At 41.4% G+C, this 13,291-nt stretch overlaps 1 protein-coding gene across 1 annotated transcript in view; it reads left to right on the top strand.

Annotated features, from left to right (window-relative positions):
* Positions 1-13,291, top strand: part of MAMDC4 (MAM domain containing 4) — a 569,927-nt gene that overhangs the window by 412,736 nt on the left and 143,900 nt on the right. The gene's annotated exons all lie outside the window — the stretch shown is intronic.

The following is a 13,291-nucleotide window of genomic DNA, read 5'->3' as shown; positions in this document are numbered from 1 at the left end:
AATTCAATGTAAAATTAGGCTAATAGTGCTGTAGCTTTTTATTCTATATTTAAAGTATAGAAGAATTAGTTTAGAATAATACTTAACTAAAAAGATTTTTACAATTTTTGAAAATTAAATAACCTTTGTTTTAACTTTTCCCTATACTTATCCAAAGAAAGATTCTCTCCAGAGTCCAGGTGGAGATCTCCTTATGGTAAACAAAATGAAAAACTGAAAATGTGTATTAAAATATATAATGAATTAGTAAAAATAGTTCTGCAGTAAATATTATTGTAAATGAATTTCATATATAATCTTATTAAAGGTAGAAACCAAAGACATAACATAGATTTTAATTAACCTAAGTATATTCCATTAACATTAAAATGATTTAAATTTAAAAATAAATTCCCACATGAAGTAAAAGCAACTATTTTACATGAATGATTATTATGATTAAAAGTAATGTATAGAATTAATAAAAATTAGTTGAATTATATTTTAATAAAAATATGCTAATGTATAAATTTGAAAAAGGTAGTTGAAATAGTTTAAAAAGGATAAATATATTTTAACTTTATCTATTTGTTAACATTACATTATATGTATTTATATTTTAAACTATTTTAAATAATTGAATTTAATTTAACAATATTTCCTATGGGATTTTATATTAAGTCCTTGTCTCTATTGTTTTATTTGGGAGGGTAATGCAGTATATCTGGTTGGCCATTTGTTGTGCTGGACTTGCTACTCTTTCTTTTTAATAGTAGTAACTTACACTCGTACATTTGGCTCCACTCTCTTTTTCAGTAACTTTACATTTGGATTTTGGCAATAGCCAAAAGTAGTAAAGTAACAAAAAAGTGTAAAACTAAATTATGTGCGTAAATTACTTACTAGTGTAAGTTACCTTTGTAAATAGCCTTGAATAACTTCAGAGTGTACTAGTCAGCCAAAGACCACAATGTGGTGAGTCTGTGACATCACACTGCAGAAGGCTGCTTTAATAACAGTGTGACATTTGACAATCAACCTTATCCAGGATTGTGGGGTTGTAGCAAGTTAACAACAATGTTGGCAACTACCTTTCTTGTCTCTTCTGAAGACACTCTTGCCGTCCTTGGACCTCTCCAAGACAACCTCATTGTTTCTCAAGCTCGATACATAGTCCTTGTTATATAATTTAAATGTAACACTTCATTTGGTCATACCTTTGGCCAGACTCACTTTTCTCCTCTGATTATTTTATTATAACTTATTTAAACGTTTTATAAAGCTACCCTCCCACAAAAGTGTTATGGGGTTCTGTACACTGTACCAAAAGTAAAACAGAACAATGACGACAATAACCTAAATCCAAAATAAGGCAGTTGTTGGAGTAAAGATACAGCCCAAAATGAAAATAATGTAAACAAATATAAAAGACAGAGAAAGGAAATGTTATTCTTGGTAACAATGCACAAAGAACAAACTAAGAAGGAAATTCTTATATAAATATATGCATCTTCAGTGATTTTGAGATGAACAGATTATCCTAGTCCTGTAAATTGTGACAGACATAGAATTTCATGTACCTGGTTATGCAATAGAAATTCTTGATCCAATTCTTGCCATGCCTGAGCCTTTGAATTTCTTAATATTGCAATAACTTGCTATTATCACCCTAATGACTGTACCATACATTGTTTCTTATCAATTTGCACAGACTGTCTCTAGGTGATACTTACATATTCCACTGTTTTGTCCTCTGGCCACTTGAGTTCTTGGCACTCAGTTACATTGAAGATGACCCTAGTTTTCCTCCGATGGTGATAGAGGCTCTGGTCGTTGTGGAACATGTATGTTCATTCTCACTATTGAATTGGATGGCTGAAATGTTTTCAGATGAGAACAATGACTTCCTGTTGGAGGCTGTTGCTACATACTGTGCTTACACGCTGTTGGATTAAGACTTTGATTTTTCTGCGTATTCTTTATTTTTTAGCTACTGCTTTCTATCAAAGAGCGAATAACTTTTTTTTGGAAATGTGAACTTGACTCTGGTTTTTAGTCTTGGAGTGTGCGTTTCTAAGTGGCACACGTTTACATCACGTGCTTTGATGAAGAAAGGGTGCCGTGGGTCTGAGGCTTTCACTCACACCCTGTTAAGTTAGCATGGGTTTATTAGAAGCTTACACGCTATTTTTGCTTTCCTGCTCTGCTTTGCACGTGACACATACTTGTGATATTGTTTAGAGAAGGCTGAGTATTTTGTTTTATACGAGAATAATTTGGTATGCTAGATTTGTAAAGTGCCTCGCTAGTTTTGTGTGTGTATAGTGAGAGCATGGAAGATCAAAGTTATCTTGAATACTGTGTCTGTTCAGAATGATCCTCGGAAGTTCGAGCCAAAATACATATGCAGTTGTGTCCACCTTTGATACTTGCACTTTTCATAATGCATTGTGGAGGCAAAGTTACACACAGTTGGAGAACATTCATAACTTGATAGTTTGTGGAGCACTGAATGTGATCTATTACTGCTGAGTACCAGAGGTATGGGTCTGACCAAGTAATCCTAGGAGACTTTCTGTAGTTATAAACTGCTAATCTGCTAGGTAGGGAGGGTGAAATGTAGGTATATTTTACATTTGTTTACCTTTATTATTATAGGATGCTTTTTCCGTTTGTATCTTATAGAATAGTAACAATGCTGACAACTTTGTTTGTGACATTTCAAAGTTGCACGTTTCTTTATTTACATCTTGTATTGGACTGGTGGAAGAGCATAATGAAAGAGTGCTATTGTTATCCACGTTACTTCATGTAATCTAAGTGGCATGTTCTGGGTTGACTAGTCGTTGGTGTTTTTGTTGTAGGGCAGTGGTTCCCAAACTTTTGACTCCTGAGGACCCCCCATAGAGTCCCCACTGGAAGCTGGGGACCCCTAAGCAATTTGTAGGATTTAAATTTCAAACATTATAACCGTAATTCGGGAAAAATTAACACATATGTGCACACAAAACAAATACTCAAATTACTAATGATTTTAGTGGCATATTTACAAGCCCCTATCACCATGGGAATATCACTTTCTGAGAGTTTTCTGTGGCGATAGGGGCTTTGCCTTATTTACAAGGCAGCGTGAAGCCACTTAACGTGGCTTAACGGTCCTTTGTAAATAAGACTCCCTTTGACACAATGCTTAGCGTGAAAGCGGTGGGCAGTGCATGTTGTGGTGGGCGTTCCCTCTGCGACACCCATTGATTTTGATGCTGCCGCCTATTTACAAGAGCAGCGTAAATGGGAAGCAGCGCCAAAATTAAGGCCAGGGAAAATCAGGTCTTAACTTGGCAAAACAATGAGAAATGCTTCATTTCTCCTCGTTTTTGTAAAACACCTTGGATTGTTTATGTTCAGGAAGGTGACCCTTCCTGCACATAAACAATCTTTAAAAAAAAAAAGACAGTTTGTAACTTCCATGTGTGATGCATTAAACAGTACACATTGAAGTGACAAAATGACATTTCAATATTGTTTATGTGCAGGAAGGGGGACCTTCCTGCACATAAGCAATCTTCCTCTATTAAATGTAGCGCCAGTGCAGCGGAAAGGCAGGGCTGCACCATATTCTTGTAAATATGGTGCAGCCTTGCGTTTCTGAAGTAGTAGAGTGTGTTGTGAAGCCAAGGAGGCTGGTCTGGAGAAGCATAAACTTAAGGAGTGCTGGTCTGGAGAAGCACAAACTCAGGATTCAGAACATAACACAGTGATTAGCATTGACTTTAACAATAAAAATGTATTTCCACCCAAAGAAACCTTTTTAGAAGCATCAGGATACTGATAGACTGAAAAAAAGCATGTCACTAACTTGTACCTTGCAGTTTGCAAACAGTCCTAGATTACGATTGTCACTTATGAACTGCAGTGTAACAAAAGAATCTGTGTGATAAAAGCAGTAACCCACTGACCGATGCATATCAGATACTGTTTTTTAAAATGTATGGTACACTTCTTTGCAGTAGGCATATTAACCCTCTGTGTTAGATTAGTTCAGTTACAGCTGTCACTGGACAAAACTCTCATGTCTCTTCAGCAGGGAAATCAATCACTATTGTTATCTTGACATTTGTATTGTTCTTTGAAAACTGGTAAGATACTTTGCAGTGCTTTTAAAACTGCTGCCTGCGGACCCCCTGGGAATGTGTGAGGGATTCATGGGGGTCCGCGGACCACAGTTTGGGAAACAATGCTCTAAGGCGAAGAACCAATGAGTCACTGATTGCTAGTCTGGTAGGTTGTTTGTGTAGTAAGGTGGGTTTTGGAACACCGTAATACACTGAGATCCTAAGTCTTTATGCACAGTTCTGTGTATGAGCAGAATTCCTGGAACAGTAGTTACAACAAAAAGGCTCGATAAAGGGCTTGCACTTTGAATATGAATATAAAATAGAAGAATAGTTGATAATCACAGTTAAGGAATGCAGGAATTAGATGTTTGTATGTGTGGATGATGTGTACATTGAGTGGAAGATGAAAAACTTGAATAATTAGAGAGGTTGTAGAGATGCAAACTTTCCATTTCTTTGTAAAGGAAGTGGGTGTTTAGTTTTCCAGTGCATATATATATTCACTGAAAAAAAACATAGGTTTCAGGCACGTTATAGTCAGGAATTGGCATTTAAAAAACTTTAGAAATTCACTGAAAAAAAACATAGGTTTCAGCCACGTTATAGTTAGGAATAAGCATTTAAAAAACCTTAGAAATGCACTGAAAAAAACATAGGTTTCACACACGTTATAGTTAGGAATTAGCATTTAAAAAACCTAACAAATTCACTGAAAAAACATAGGTTTCACCCATGTTATAGTTAGCTGGACATTTCTCTCATAGAAAACCATTGAAATTCCCCCGTAATAGTTAGTTCAGCTAACTACAACTCGCGCACCCGCAATGCACTGCTGATGACATCACATATTACATCACTCATGACATGGTCAGTGACATCAATTTAATTAATGTTGGGGGGGCTGTGCTGCACCCCCGCAACCCTGAGGACCACCAGCTCGCTGGGGAAAATTCAAAGAAAAGAGAGGGGCCTTGCGGTCCCCCTCCTGGAGCCCTAGATTCCCCAGCACCGGCTCCAGCAATGTCCTGGGGGGCCAGCTACCCCACCTGTTACCTCCAGTATGCCCAACACAACGGGATTGTTAAAAGGTCTTCAGAGGCCATGCTCCCTTCTCTACCATTCTGCAAATACAACTCCTGGCACACTACTGTTTGGGGATGAAGTCCACTTTACCCTTTAGGGACCTCGGAGGCCAAGAAGCCCTCCCAGTAAGTCTTACACAGCGGAACGACTGAGAGCTGGTCGGAGGCTCAGACGCTTTTCTCCACCACTCTGCAAACTGTGGTAAATAAATAATTAAATACCGGTACTATTTTTGAATATATTAACAATAACAGATAGCTCAATAAATAAGAGGCAGGATCCGAGGAATCTGAGTCGAACGGGCTTTATTCAGGCAAAAGGGAAGGGACAGGATCGGGACAGCCTGAAATAAAATAGAGAGGCAGCTGCACACTTCATCAACAGTACAAGATATATATATAGTAAAACATCACAATTACATTACATACAGTAGGCGTAACTAGTGACAAGCGTAAGATAAGAACACATGGGCGTGAAAAGAAGGCGTGCACAGGGCGTGCACGTAGACATGTGATGAGAACGTCACAGAAGTGTCATGAATGGGTGGAAACATGGAGGGGGCTACCTGAGCAGCTGGGACCTTTAACCTAGTGGTGCGCGCAAACGGACAATGACGTGTTACCGGGGAGAACTGGGGGCTATGACTTCTGCACTAGAAGAGGAGACTAAAGTCTGCGGTGTCAGGACGACATGTACCTATAGCATATCTGGTATCTGGTGTTTGGAGTACATGTTGATAGAATCTAAAAGTTATCAGGGCAAAGGCTACTTGACACTAAGGCTGGTGCATGCATATATTCTACATGTATTGCGTGTGCTATGAATCTTTTATAATTATTAATACAGTAATTCTCTTGCATGGAGACGGAAAGACTAGACTATAGCTGGAGATGTTTATACGGTTCAGTAGCTTAGGAATGTGAAGACGGAGAGCTGAATTGATAACTAGAGGCATAACATATTCTTGGCAGACAGGCAGGCAGAGCCGGGCCGGGCACCGCGCTGCGCGGCAGGAAGTAAGTGAAGGGTCAGGGATGCAGGTGGGGGCTGCATCGCTCCTCGGAGTGGGTTCAGGAGACTGGAGCTTGAATCTGGTGTCCGGGCCCTTTGAGGCCTAGAAACGGGGACAATGCGGGGGATATAACGTGCACACTGTAAAACGTGGCAACATAGGCCTAATACTCGTTGCTTTCACGAGAACTGGAGACTGGCATACTAGAGTTGGACACAACTATAATTGCGTCTTTAATCGATCATAGGGGGATATATGCATATCGATCATGCACATATAACATAGGATGGGGAACACGTAGGCACATATGACAAGGCAAAATTCAATTTTCCTCATTCCCTCCTTGTGCCCTACGTTTCCATCAGGAAACATCAATATTCATGATACCATCTATCTGTTCATAGAGCATCATTTGCTCGTCTCGAATTGTCTTGGAACGGGATTTAGGACTAGGAATACAAGAGGTAGCACACAAGCCGCAAATCGCAGGGCCACATTGTAAACAGAGGCAGCAACTGAATATGATCATTACTGCTATACCTAGGAATGACAATACTTTCCATCCCCAGGCAGATATTATACTCCAGAGCCAACCGGACCATGTCCAGGTGCCTGGATTCTGGTGTAACTGATGGGCAATTTTATGAAGTCTGGTTATAGCTGAATAAACAGACGGCGCGTTATTAGGAATGAAAATGCAGCAACTAGATCCGATGACTCTACAAGCTCCTCCCCTATCGGCCAGTATGACGTCAAGGACGAGACGATTTTGGAGCACGACAAATCTCATAGCAGATTGCTCTTCAGTTAAGTTACCTAGAGCGGAAGTAGTCTCATTCACTACTGCTTCAAGGGTTCTGGTTAGCCTACGTATTAACTTACTATTCTGGACAGGACCTATGAAGAAAAAGAAACCTTTATTGAAATCTTGATATTGTTCTAGAGCAGTTTCAGTTTGATCGACAATTGGGGACTCGACCTCCCTTCTATGTCTAATGTGTACTAGATGTGTGTTTCTGTGATAATCGGATGGGGCTAGAAAAACTGGTGGCAGTAGGAAGGCAATGTAACATGTTCCATCCCAATCGAGGGGCAGACGTACATATGCAGTCTGACCACAAACAAAATAAGAATGACGTGAGGCTTTGAAAATAGATTTCCCACTGTCACTATACTCGACTATAGTAGTACAATCACTATGTCCTACATGTGCGGAACCATTCTTTCTGACACATAATTCGCCTTTAAATGGTAGAACTGAAATAGCAGGCAAATCTGGAGTAGTCTCGGACTGAACATTCAAAACCATGAAATTCGAGGAATAATTACCTAGATCATATACTTCATTTTCTAGATCTAACCCTGTTCTATGGGAAAGACCTTCCTTGTCTGGGAAACATGTTTTATTCAGAAGGGACATATCATTCGAGGATGACGTTAACGTGGACCATGCTCCACACGAACCATTATGTGAAAACGGATAAGGAAAGAGTGGCAGGACTCCCTTCGGTGTCTGGAAAGGGGGGAGTCGACCACACACCCAACAATTAGTGGCATTGCTAGTCTGGTGTGAATAGTGTAACATACGGATAAAAGTATTATTACGCATAGCAAGACGATAGGATAACTCGTGAGGAGGCAGGTCACTAAAAGTGTGCTCTACTGTAACATTAGAAAACATATGTACATGTGAAATAGGAAAACATAAATGTAAGGCATAACTTATGCAAGTAACCATAAGACTCAGAAATATCAGAAAAAACAGAGTAACGATACATCTACTTCGAAGATTCTTTTGATAATGTATTCTCTTAGAGTTTTGACTAACTCTCTCACTGTGTGGGTCTATCTCATACATGTCAGGAACCTGTCTAACCGTTTCACCCGAGAGGGACTTAGACAATTAAACTGGCTGACTTACTAGACCGGAGCTTATCTTTATACTCCTGCTGTGGAGTTTTCTCTAACAAGGGAAGTTTAGATTCAGTGTCTGGGCAGTCCTTGAGAACGGGGCAGTCCTTGAGAAAAGTCTTTGATTTGAGTCCATGAAACTCCTTTACATGACTGGAATGTAGCCACCCTTTCCTTCCTTCAATCTTCACGGCGGTCCTGGTTGTGAGTAGTACAAGGCGGGGCTCCTTCCAGCGGGGCTCCAGCGGACTTGAACGATCAAAATTCCTCACAAGTACCAGGTCGCCTGGTATGACCTCATGCGGTTTCACTTCGGTGTTGTCTGGAAAAGCGGCGGCAACCTGTGAACGACAAGATTGTAGTGCAGACATCAAGGCGGCCAAATAATCTGTCAGCATATTACTATCAACATCTGTAATTGTACGTGGTCTAGGTGTACCCCACATGTTTGGGGGACGACCGAACACTATCTCATAAGGAGACAGACCTGAACGGGAGTGAGCGACCATTCTCATATAGAAAAGAGCAACTGGCAGTGCTACTATCGAATCTACACCTTTCTCTGCACATACTTTGGCGATGCGGATTTTCAGAGTCTGGTTATGTCTCTCTACGAGACCGGCTGCTTCAGGATGTCGTACACAGTGGAACTTCCACCGGTACCCTAACAGAAGGGATACTTGTTTCATGAGCTCGGATGAAAATGGCTGGCCGTTATCTGAATACACGACCCTAGGCAATCCATAGCGGGGAAAATACTCACGAACCAACTGCCTGGCAGTGGTCGCAGCTGTGTAATCTGGGACTGGATATGCTTCTGTCCACCTGGACAAAGCGCATACAACTACGAGGACATACTTGAAACCTCGACATCGCTCCATCTGAATATAATCCATCTGGAGGACTTCAAAAGGGTGGTCAGGAGGATGGAATCCACCTTGTTCCACCGGGACACCTTTACCTGGATTGAACTGACAACAGATCATGCAGGTACGTACTTTCTGCTTGGCTGCTGCTCGTAAATGCTTGTTAAACCAGAGGTTCTGGATACTGTCTAACATGGCTTTTTCTCCTAAGTGTGCTGGACTATGTGCGGTGTTAATAATGACTTGAACCATAGAGTCGGGGAGAAACCAGGTGGCTTTTCCCTTCGTCAACCATCCTTGATCTGTCTGGACCCTCCTTGTTCAGACCATTTCTTGATTTCATCGGGAGTAGCATGTAACTGTATATCTAGTACGTCTTGTGTAGGGTCCTTAACTGTCATACAAGTAGTCTGATCTGGAATGTCTGTCTGTGTCGTGTTAACTGGAATGTCTGGAGTCTGAGCTGTAAGCTTGGCTGTTCGATCTGCTAGATCATTACCCTGGGAAATAATATCAGTGACTTTCGTATGTGCTTTGCACTTCATGATAGCGATAGCTGTCGGTAAATGTATTGCATCTAACAGAGCTTGAATGAGGGGGCCATGCTGAATCTTGGTTCCATGAGAAGTCATAAAACCTCTTTCTTGCCAGAGCACTCCAAAGTCGTGTACGACTCCGAATGCATAACGTGAATCTGTGTATATATTTACTTTCAGGTTCTTAGCTCGTATGCAGGCTTGGGTCAGAGCGACGAGCTCTGCTGCTTGAGCAGACAGGGTGTCAATACGATGTGTTTCCACAACTTCGGTTTCAGTAGTCACTGCATACGCGGCTACTAGTTCTCCTGTACTTGTTCTCATACATGAACCATCCACATAAAGTGTCAGGTCGGGATCAGGTAATGCAATGTCTGTCAAGTCTTGTCTTGGCTTTGTCACGGTGTTAACAACTTCCACGCAGTCATGTGTGGCAGGATTTGAAGTAACTGAGGGTAACAGTGTAGCGGGATTTAAAATGTTGCAGCGTCTGATTTCTATGTGTGGCTGAAACAGTGTCAGTTCATATCCTGTTAAACGTGCAATTGTCAAGTGCTGAGTCTGGGTTCGGTTTAAAAGAACTTCCACAGAGTGTGGAACTTGTACTGTCAGGGAGTGTCCTAACACTATGGAATCACTTTGTCTCATAGCTAGAGCTGTGGCTGCAACTGACTTGAGGCACGCAGGCAGAGCCTGGGCCACTGGATCTAATGTGCTAGAAAAATAAGCACAGGGCTTGTATTGTCCTGCTTGATCTTGTGTGAGAACAGATAATGCAGTACCATCACGTTCAGTGACAAAAAGTGTAAAAGGCTTACTGTAGTTCGGTGTTGCTAGAACAGGTGCTTGGCATAAAGCTTTCTTTAACTCATTGAAAACAAGTGTATGTTCTTGGGTCCAAGGGAGGACAGTCGATACGGCTGCCTCCTGTGTCGTTAACTGTATCAGTGGCTTGGCTAGAAATGCGTACTGAGGAATCCATTGTCTGCAGTAAGAAGTGAGGCCGATAAAAGCTCGTACCTCCTTCTGAGTCTTGGGCTGTGGAAGATGTGCTATTAACTGGATACGGTCTGGTGTCAACTGCCTACCCCTCTTGGACAGTAAGTGTCCAAGGTAGACCACTTGCTGGACACAGAATTGTAATTTGGAAGGGGACACCTTGTGCCCCATCTCAGCCAGGAAATACAAAACTGTAAGTGACGCACGTTCGCAGTCACGTTCAGAACGGGCTGTGATCAATAGATCATCGACATACTGGAGCAGAGCAGTGTCAGTTGGCATGTGAATATTGTCTAGTTGTCTTTTCAGTGCTTGACTGTAAATGCTAGGACTTTCTGTGAAACCTTGTGGAGCTCGTGTGAATTTATAGCTCCTTCCATTTAAACAGAATCCGAAAAGGAACTGGCTGTCTGGATGAATGGGGACACTAAAGAATGCGTTCTTGAGATCGATAACAGTGAAGAACGTGGCTTCGGAATCAATGGCTGTCAATAGGGAAGAAATATCTGGAACCACTGGGTACTGGGGTATGATACATTTATTAAGTTCTCGAAGGTCAATCACTAATCGATAAACTGGAGGTGCATTTGGATCAGTACGTTTCAGAATCGGAATGATAGGAGAATTACATACATTGGAGTCAGTTTCTACAACTACTCCTTGAGCAATGAGCTCGTCAATAATTTTGGATAAGGCTGCTACAGCCTCAGGTGGCAATTTGTACTGTCGGATTCGTGGTAATACAACACCTTGTTTCAGGGTAACACGATGGGGTGTGATGTGCATACAACCTACATCAGTTGGACCTTGCGCCCATAAATGCTGTGGTACATTCAATAATCTTGGATCAAAATCACGTAATACATAATGACCTTTAAAATCGCGCAAAAACAATCGTACTCCTTCTGGGGAGCAGCATATTACTGCTCCTAATTCTTTCAGGGTTCTAATGCCTAATACATTTTCTGGACATGATTTCGTGAGTAACAAATCTGTAGTTCGGGACAATGGACCAACTTCTAGAGTAACTGGTTTCGATATTTCATTAACAATAGGCTTTCCTGAAAATCCAAGGGAAACATTTCTAGAGCCTGAGAGCGGAGCCCCTGGAACCTCGTCATGACTGATGGTAGTCCTACTTGCCCCTGTATCAATCAGAAACTTTCTGTCTTTCCCTAATACTTGACTGTGCACATAGGGACCCTCTTGATCTACAGGAATCTCGATGAGAGGCAAGCCAACCTCCCTCTCTAGGCTGTTTCATGAATACGGCTGATAGTCTGGATATTCTGACTGTGCGTACTGGTACATCTGCTGTGTAACGTGTTGTGTTGCAGCTATAGGCTGCGGTACTGTAACTGTCTGTTGTGCGTTCTGCGGTAGCTGAGAAGTCTGTGAAACTTGTTCTTGTCTAGGCGGGCGTGGTCTTTCTTTCGTTTTACCAGTAGCTATGTTGTGTTTTAGAACTGCACATTCGTTTATATAATGACCTGGCTGTTTACAGTAATTGCAGGTCCCTTTAACGGGAGATGCAGGATGACTGGCTTGATTCGGACCCCTCTTCTGACTGTCTTGCGGAACAGACTGTGCAACTAGTACTTTCATTTTTGTGTCTTTCATACGTCTCCTTTCGTGTTCCTGCTCCTCCCTGATTCTGTTCTGGTGGTACTGTAGCATCTGGAGCATCTGTGACGGAGTATTAGCTTGCCAGGTACTCTCGACTTTCAGTACTCGATTTTTAACTTGTGGACTTGAATTCTCGACTAGTTTGGTAACAAAAAGATGGGGATACGATTCACTACTTGTTTTCAGACCACTATTAATAATGAAACATTTCTCAAATCTAGAATAAAAATCACTAGTGTCTTCGTCTTGTTTCTGTTTACAGGCTGAGATGGCATCCCAATCTTCCTTTTTCGTGGCTAGCAATCTTGGCAAAACTTGTATTAATAACTCGGGCAATGCTTTAGCTTTATCCCCAAGACCGGTACCTGGAACTCGTGTGTTATCTTCAGTTTCTAATGCGGTCCAATCTATCTTTTTCTCTCCCACCTCCCATTCTTTTTCTTTGAGTTTTTCATATATGCCCGCAGGCAACAGGACCTTTAACATTTTAATGATATCAGGATACGTGTATTCTCCCATACGGAGCATGTCCTTAAATTCGCGGTGGAACCCTGCTGGATCTTTATCGTGACAGGGGATTAACTTCTTCATTTCCAAGAGTTCTATTTTTGTGATAGGGGTGTAAACAAATACTCGTTCTAGACCACCCCCCTCTCCCTTAACTGGATGTACTTCTCGTAATGGATTCTGTCTGTCTATGTAGAATGATTTTCTTTCTGGGGGTGGAACGGGAACAAAATGTGGATTCAGGAACGTTCTGTATTTGTGGCGCTGTTCTAATATGACACTAATTAAATCGGTACCTAGACCTTTCCATCTGTTTAGGAGTAACTCGTTCAGTACATCATGTAAAGGACCTGGATCAGAATGCTGATCCTCATACAGTGTAATGAGGTGCTGGATCATATACGTACCCACCAGACGCTGCTCGGCTGGGGGCAGTTTCAGAAACGTTTGGGCCACTATTTCATCTGGAAAAGTGGTAGAATCACTAGTCCATCGGACTGCTGATCGGGCTAGTTCTTGTTCATGCATTGTACTAAGCTCGCTATAACCTATTCGTGATTTCAGAATTTGATCGGTGGCCTGGAATACTTGTTCAAGAGAACACTGTTCTGGTACTGGAGGAGGAAAAACTTTCTTGTAATCTAGGCGTGAATGTCG

Source organism: Lissotriton helveticus, chromosome 5_1 (genome assembly GCF_964261635.1).
Source record: "Lissotriton helveticus chromosome 5_1, aLisHel1.1, whole genome shotgun sequence".
NCBI lineage: Eukaryota > Metazoa > Chordata > Amphibia > Caudata > Salamandridae > Lissotriton > Lissotriton helveticus.
The sequence above is the reverse complement of the archived record's forward strand: the minus strand, read 5'-3'. Positions and strand labels throughout refer to the sequence as shown.